Consider the following 7,009-nt stretch of genomic DNA (forward strand, 5'->3'; position numbering starts at 1 on the left):
CCTCTGCCTGCTGCCCCACCCCCCGCTTGTTCTTTCTCACTCTGTCAAATAAATAAATAAAATCTTAAAAAAAATATATGTCTGTTATAGCCTTCAAATGATATGTAAGAAAACAAAAATAATGGCAGCTATCTTTTCACATTCACATTTTAATAAGATCTCCCAGGTGATGTGTAAGCAATGCAGTTTGAGAAGCACAACTCTAATACTCATCTCTGCCAAGTAAAATCTTTTGAGATCTGAACTACATGTTATGGGAACCTCATTGATTATCTGGAAAAGGCTCTGCCTTTCTATATGCATCCCCTGGTCCATTCTTTTTTTTTAAAGATTTTATTTATTTGAGAGCGAGAGAATGAGAGAGAGCGAGTACATGAGAGGGGGGAGGGTCAGAGGGAGAAGCAGACTCCCTGCGGAGCAGGGAGCCCGATGCGGGACTCGATCCAGGGACTCCAGGATCATGACCTGAGCCGAAGGCAGTCACTTAACCAACTGAGCCACCCAGGCGCCCCCCCCGGTCCATTCTTTCCTTGGTTCTATAAAAGCATTTCTTTCTACTACTGTTCCCCACATTGGAACAGTGTATTTTAAACTCACCTTGTTTTTTTTTTTTTTCTTTCTAATTCCTTGAAACTTCTAAGATGTTTCTGGCCTTGGAATATTGCATTTGCCCTTCCCTCTTTGGGATGCTCCTGTCTGTTTCTAATTATTGTTATTAAGGTCTCTGCTGAGGGATGCCTGAGTGGCTTAGTCAGTTAAGTGGCTGGTTTTTGATTCAGCTCAGGTCATGATCTCAGGGTCCTAGGATTGAGCCCTGTCTCAGGCTCTGCACTCAGTGGGGAGTCTTCTTGAGGATTCTTTCTCTCTTCCTCTGCCTTTCTGCTCTGCACACACATGCACACCCACACACACGTGCTCTCTCTCTGAAATAAATCTTTTTTTTAAGATTTTATTTATTTGACAGAGAGACACAACGAGAGAGGGAACACAAGCAGGGAGTGGGAGAGGGAGAAGCAGGCTTCCCATGGAGCAGGGAGCCCGATGTGGGGCTCGATCCCAAGACCCTGGGATCATGACCTGAGCCGAAGGCAGACACTTAACAACTAAGCCACCCAGGCGCCCCTCTCTGAAATAAATCTTAAAAAAAAATCTCTGCTGAATTCCTTAGATCTTCTCTTACCTCATCTAAGTTGGCTTCTGAACCCTAATCCCTAGACACTTCCTATCATATTATCCTGCCCTTATTTTTTGTTCATTTTCATATTTAAAATTACATAGGTTGTCTACCTATCCCCCCTCCCTGGTAGATATTAAGCTTCTGGAGGATGAGGACCTTCTCTGTCCCTTGGAACAAAAATTCAATAATATGGTGAGTAGTTAATTTGTTTTCTGAACAATTATATCAAATATGAATTGTTTCTGTAGTTATTCATTTACCTCTTCAAACTAACAATTTCCTGAAAGCTCCTAGTAAAGTTTTCAAAATAGACATACCTGTGTACACACAAACATATATATACACACATAGTCTCTTGGTTCTGTCAAAAGCATAGAACCTCAGTGTGATATATTGAATAAAAATTATTTTTGAAAAGATTTTTTTCTGATTTGAGGTGCCTTTTCAAAAGAAAAATAATAGACCTTCAATGGAATAATATTTGTAGAAGAGAAACTCTTTAAACTTTCAGAATTTATAGTAGGGGTCTAACCACAACAAAAATTTTATAAAATTAAAAGAAACAAAGGAACCACAAATAACTCATTTTGTAATTAAAACAATCCTTAGAAATATCTTCTTGTATAAAGAAGAAGTTTAGGAAGCAACCAAGATGTCCTACATGGCTTCTGTAGGTGAATGTATAACACAGACAATGGAATGTTTTTCAGAGCTAAAAAGAAAGGACCTATCAAGCCATGAAAAGACCTGGTGCAAACAAGTGCATATTACTAAATGAAATGTCAATCTGAAGAGGTTACATACCATATGATTCCAACAATATGACATTCTAGAAAAGGCAAAACTATGGAGGCATTGTGGTGGGGGGATAAGCATGCAGAGCATAGAAAATTTTTAGGACAGAGAAAATATTCTGTATTATGTTACAATGATGGATATATGTTATTACATTTGTCCAAACTCACAGAATGTACAATACCAAGAAAGAACCCTAAAGTTCACTCTTTATGGGTTTTGGTGATTTGTGGACTTTGGTGATTATGATATGTCAATATAGGTTCATCCTTGGTAAAATAGGTATCATTTTGGTGAGTGATGTTGATAATAGGAGAGGCTATGCATGCATGAAGGCAAGAGGTATATGATGAATCTCTATACCTTTCTCTTGATTTTCTTGTAAAACTGAAACTGCCTAAAAAAAATAAAGTCTTCAAAAAAAGGAGACAAGAACTTGGAGTTTTGATCCAAGATGGCAATATAGGAATCTTGTGAATTAACTTCTTCCTAAGCACACAACTGAATCTACAGCTATACATGGAGCAAGTCCCCCTGAAAGAAATCCAGAGACTAGTTGAGTGAATCCTATATATCAGGCAAACAAAAAAATATCCACATCAACTACACTGAAATGGGTAGGAAAGCCTGAGACACACCTTTGTCATAAATTCACTCCTAGCATAGAGCCAAACAATCAGGAGGGAACTCTCAACTCCTAGCTTCAAACTGAGGAGCAAAATGTTTGGATCCCAAATCTGGTGCCCCAAGTTTTAAGACTTCCAACTGAGGGACAGGACCCCAAATAACTAACTCTGAAAACCAATGAGGTTTACATCCAGAAGGACCAACAAGACTATAGCAAACAAAGAAATAGTTCTTAAGGGGCTTGCAAGAACTCACTGTGGCTATGCCCCAGGGCTCAGCACAGAGGCAGTGGGCAAAAAAATGTCCACCTTCATCGTTCTGTGAAAGAGGCTTATTTGTATACCTTAAAAGCTACTGCTGAGGGTCAGACTTCTAATTTAACATTTATATAGAGGATGACTGTGTGGTCCTCTCTCAAGACCAGGGAAGCCTGTGGATATTTCCATTGACCTCTTCTTCTAACCTACTCCAAGTAACCAGTTTTTCCAGGGAAGGAACTTGTACACATGTCTGGTACCCCAGCTGTTGGGGCTGCCAACCAAGAGACAGATGCCTAGATCATCTGGCTTTGAAAGCAAGCAGGACTTAAATTCATGAAGATTCATACATGACTGTAGCAAACAAAGAAATAGTTCTTAACTGATTGTTCCCCCAGGGGTTGCATTCACAAGTCCCCCAGGATAGTAGCAAACAAAGAAGCAGTTCTTAATGGGTGCAGAACATTCCTTGCACTCCCCCACCCCCACCCCATGGCTATTCCCCAGGGTCCAGCACAGGGGGAGCAGGAAAAAAGCTCATCTCCCAGTTTCTCCATGGAAGGCACCCAAACACATACTTTCCCAGCTGCTGCCTGAGGGTCTTGCTGCCAAACAGGTTTCATCCAGGGGCTGACTATGATCCTCTCCTTTGGGATACTGACAGTCTTGGTACATTGTTAACTAGTGTGAGCCACAGAACAAAGAAGGCAACTTGGACAATCACACAAAATTGAGAGACAACCAAGAGCTCAGACACAGGTGGTAAACAATAAAATTCATCTTATGCACAAGATTGTTCCTCAAAACTGGGAGAGGTGACTAACTTATCTAATGTGCAGAAACCAACACAGAGATTCAAGGAAGATGAATAAACAAAGGAATATATTCCAAACAGAAGAACAAGCTAAAACTATAGAAATAGACCTTAATGAAATGGAGACAGTGATTTGTCTGATAGAGTTCAAGTAACTGTCATAAAGAGATGCTTATGGAGCTCAGGAAAACAATGCATGAAAAAGTAAGAATTTCAACAAACAGAAAATATAAGAGAGCACCAGCTGAAGTATACAATAATTGAACAGAAAAATTAAATAGAGGGACCCAACATCAAGTTAGATAAAGCAGAAAAAAGACTCAGTGAACCTGAATACAGGGCAGTAATATTCATCCAGTCAGAGCAGCAAAAAGGCAAAAGAATTTAAAAAAGAGGGGGTGGAATAGCTTAAGGGACTTATGGGACAACATCAAGAGGAACAATATTTACATTGTAGGGATCTAAGACAAAGAAGAAATGAGAGAAAGGAGCAGAAAATTTATTTAAAGAAATAATGACTGAATTCATTCCTAACCTGGGGAATGAAACAGATATCCAGATTTAGAAAACCCATAGAATTCAACAAGATAAATCTGGAGACCCATACCAATACATGTTATATTCAAATTGTCAAACATTAAAGATAAGGAAAGAATATTAAAATCAGAAAGAGAGAAAAAAAAAAACCTTATGTACCGGAAAGACTTTCAGCAGATTTTTCTGGAGAAATTTTACAGGGCAAAAAGATGTGGCATGACATATTCAAAGCACTGAAAGGAAAAAACTGCCAACCAAGAATATTCTACTTGGAAAAGTTATCATTCAGAATTGAAGGAGAGATAAAGAGTTTTCCAGAAGTAAAAGCTGAAGGAGTTCATCATCACTAGACTAGACTTAAAAGAAATGTTTAAGGGAGTTTTTCAAGCTGAAGGAAGAATATTAGTAATAGGTAAACATATGACAGAATAAATCTCACTGGTAGAGGAAAATATACAGCTAAATTCAGAATAGTGCAATGATATAATGATGATGGGCAAATCACTTATAACTCAGGTATAAAGGTTAGAAGATAAAAGCATTAAAAATAACTCTAGCTATGGGCGCCTGGGTGGCTCAGTTGGTTAAGCGACTGCCTTCGGCTCAGGTCATGATCCTGGAGTCCCGGGATCGAGTCCCACATCAGGCTCCCTGCTGAGCAGGGAGACTGCTTCTCCCTCTGACCCTCCCCCCTCTCATGTGCTCTCTCTCATTCTCTCTCTCAAATAAATAAATAAAATCTTAAAAAAAAAAAAAACTCTAGCTACAATAATTTGTTAATGGTTAAACAAGGTAAAAAGATGCAAAATGTGACATCAAAAACACAAAATGTGAGGATGTAAAAATGTAGAGCTTCAGTATGCCTTTAAAGTTAAGTTTTTATCAGCTTAAAGTAGACTGTTATAAATGATGAGGGAACAAAAGGCAAGCTGAAGATGAAGCAGAAGCTGGCACCCCACAACACCCTCGCCCCAGGCACTCCTGGCCGCCCTAAAAGAAAAATAGTTAACTTATAGAGATCACAATCCTGCAAGACCTGAGTCTCCCTCAGTTTACTTACAAAAGCCTTAGTAATAGCTTCCAGAAAGGAATGTAAATACAATCAAATGTCTTTATAACCTGCAGCCCATCAACAGATACTTGAAGTGGGCAGAGTATAATGTTCCTCCAGGAAGCTCCCAACTATCCTACTGTTAATGCCTTACTAGAGAGGTAAACAGCCTTAACTTGACAATGGCGAGGCCTTCGGTATCCTGTGAGTCTTCTTTAGCATATGAAAGTTCTTTGGAAACCTCCCTTTTTCCTTACCTCCCCCAACCCCATAGTATATAATCAGCCACCCCTCACAAACCCAGTGCAGCAGCTCTTTCTGCCCATGGGTCCTGTCCTTGTGCTTTAATAAACCACCATTTTGCACCAAAGACATCTCAAGAATTCTTTCTTGGTTGTTGGCTCCAGACTCCACCCCACTGAACCTCATCTATATTCCAAAACCACATCAATAAATACGCAGCATTTTATGTCAGCCTCATGGTAATCACAAAGCAAAAACCTATAACAGATAAAATGTAAAGAGAAAGAAATCTAAGCATATAACTACAAAATCATCAAATCACAGAGAAAGAGGTCAAGAGAAGAAAATGAAACAAAATAATTACAAAACAGCCAGAAAAGTTCTTTAAAATGGCAATAGAAAGTCCATACTTATCAATAATTATTTTAAACTTAAATGGGCTAAATTCCCCAATCAAAAGATGTAGAGCATGAGGCACCTGGGTGGCTCATTCAGTTAAGCATCCGACTCTTGATTTTTGCTCAGGTCATGATCTTAGCATCCTAAGATTGAACCCTGCATCAGGCTCCTCACTCAGCGACGAGTCTGCTTGGGATTCTCTGTCTCCCTCTCCCTCTACTCCTCCCCCAATTCTTATGCTAAATAAGTAAGTAAGTAAATAAATAAATACATAAAATCTTTAGGGAAAAAAAAGATGCAGATCAGATGAATGGATAAAAAACCAAGACAACTATATGCTGCCTAAAAGGGTCTCACTTCAGCTTTAAGGACACACAAGTGAAAGTGATGAGATGGAAAAAGATATTTTATGCAAATGGAAACCTAAAGAAAGCAAAGGTATATTATATACTTATGTTAGACACAATATAATACCAGCCAAAAATTGTTATAAGAGACAAAGAAGGACAATATACAGTGATAAAGATGTCAATCCAATAGGAGTATATAATATTTATAAGCATTTATGCAACCAACACAGGAGAACCTAAATACATTAAGCAAATATTAATACAATGGGAGGGAGAAATAGACAGCAATACAATTACATTAAGGAAGTTCAATCTGACACTTTTATCAATGGATAGTTCATCCGAACAACAACAACAAAAAATCAATGAGAAAACATTGGACTTAAATGACATGTTAGACCAGATGGACTTAACAGACATTTATAGAACATTCTGTTCAGCAGGAGCAGGACATACATTCTTCTCAATCACACATGAAACATTCTCCAGGATAAATCATATGTTAGGCCACAAAACATGTTATTATTTAAGAAGACTGAAATCATATCAACCATCTTTTCTGACAATAGTGTTATGAAACTAGAAATCACAAAAATCTTCAACAGGAAAATGGTATCACCAAGATGGCAAAATAGGTTGTTCCTAACCTCATCCACCCTCACAAGAAGAACAACTAATACCTATTCATGGACAAAGCACCACCAAGAGAATCCTAGAACACAAGGGTGAAGCTGAAGCACCTCCCTGTACCACAAAGAT

The sequence above is a fragment of the Neomonachus schauinslandi genome, chromosome 3 (genome assembly GCF_002201575.2).
Source record: "Neomonachus schauinslandi chromosome 3, ASM220157v2, whole genome shotgun sequence".
NCBI lineage: Eukaryota > Metazoa > Chordata > Mammalia > Carnivora > Phocidae > Neomonachus > Neomonachus schauinslandi.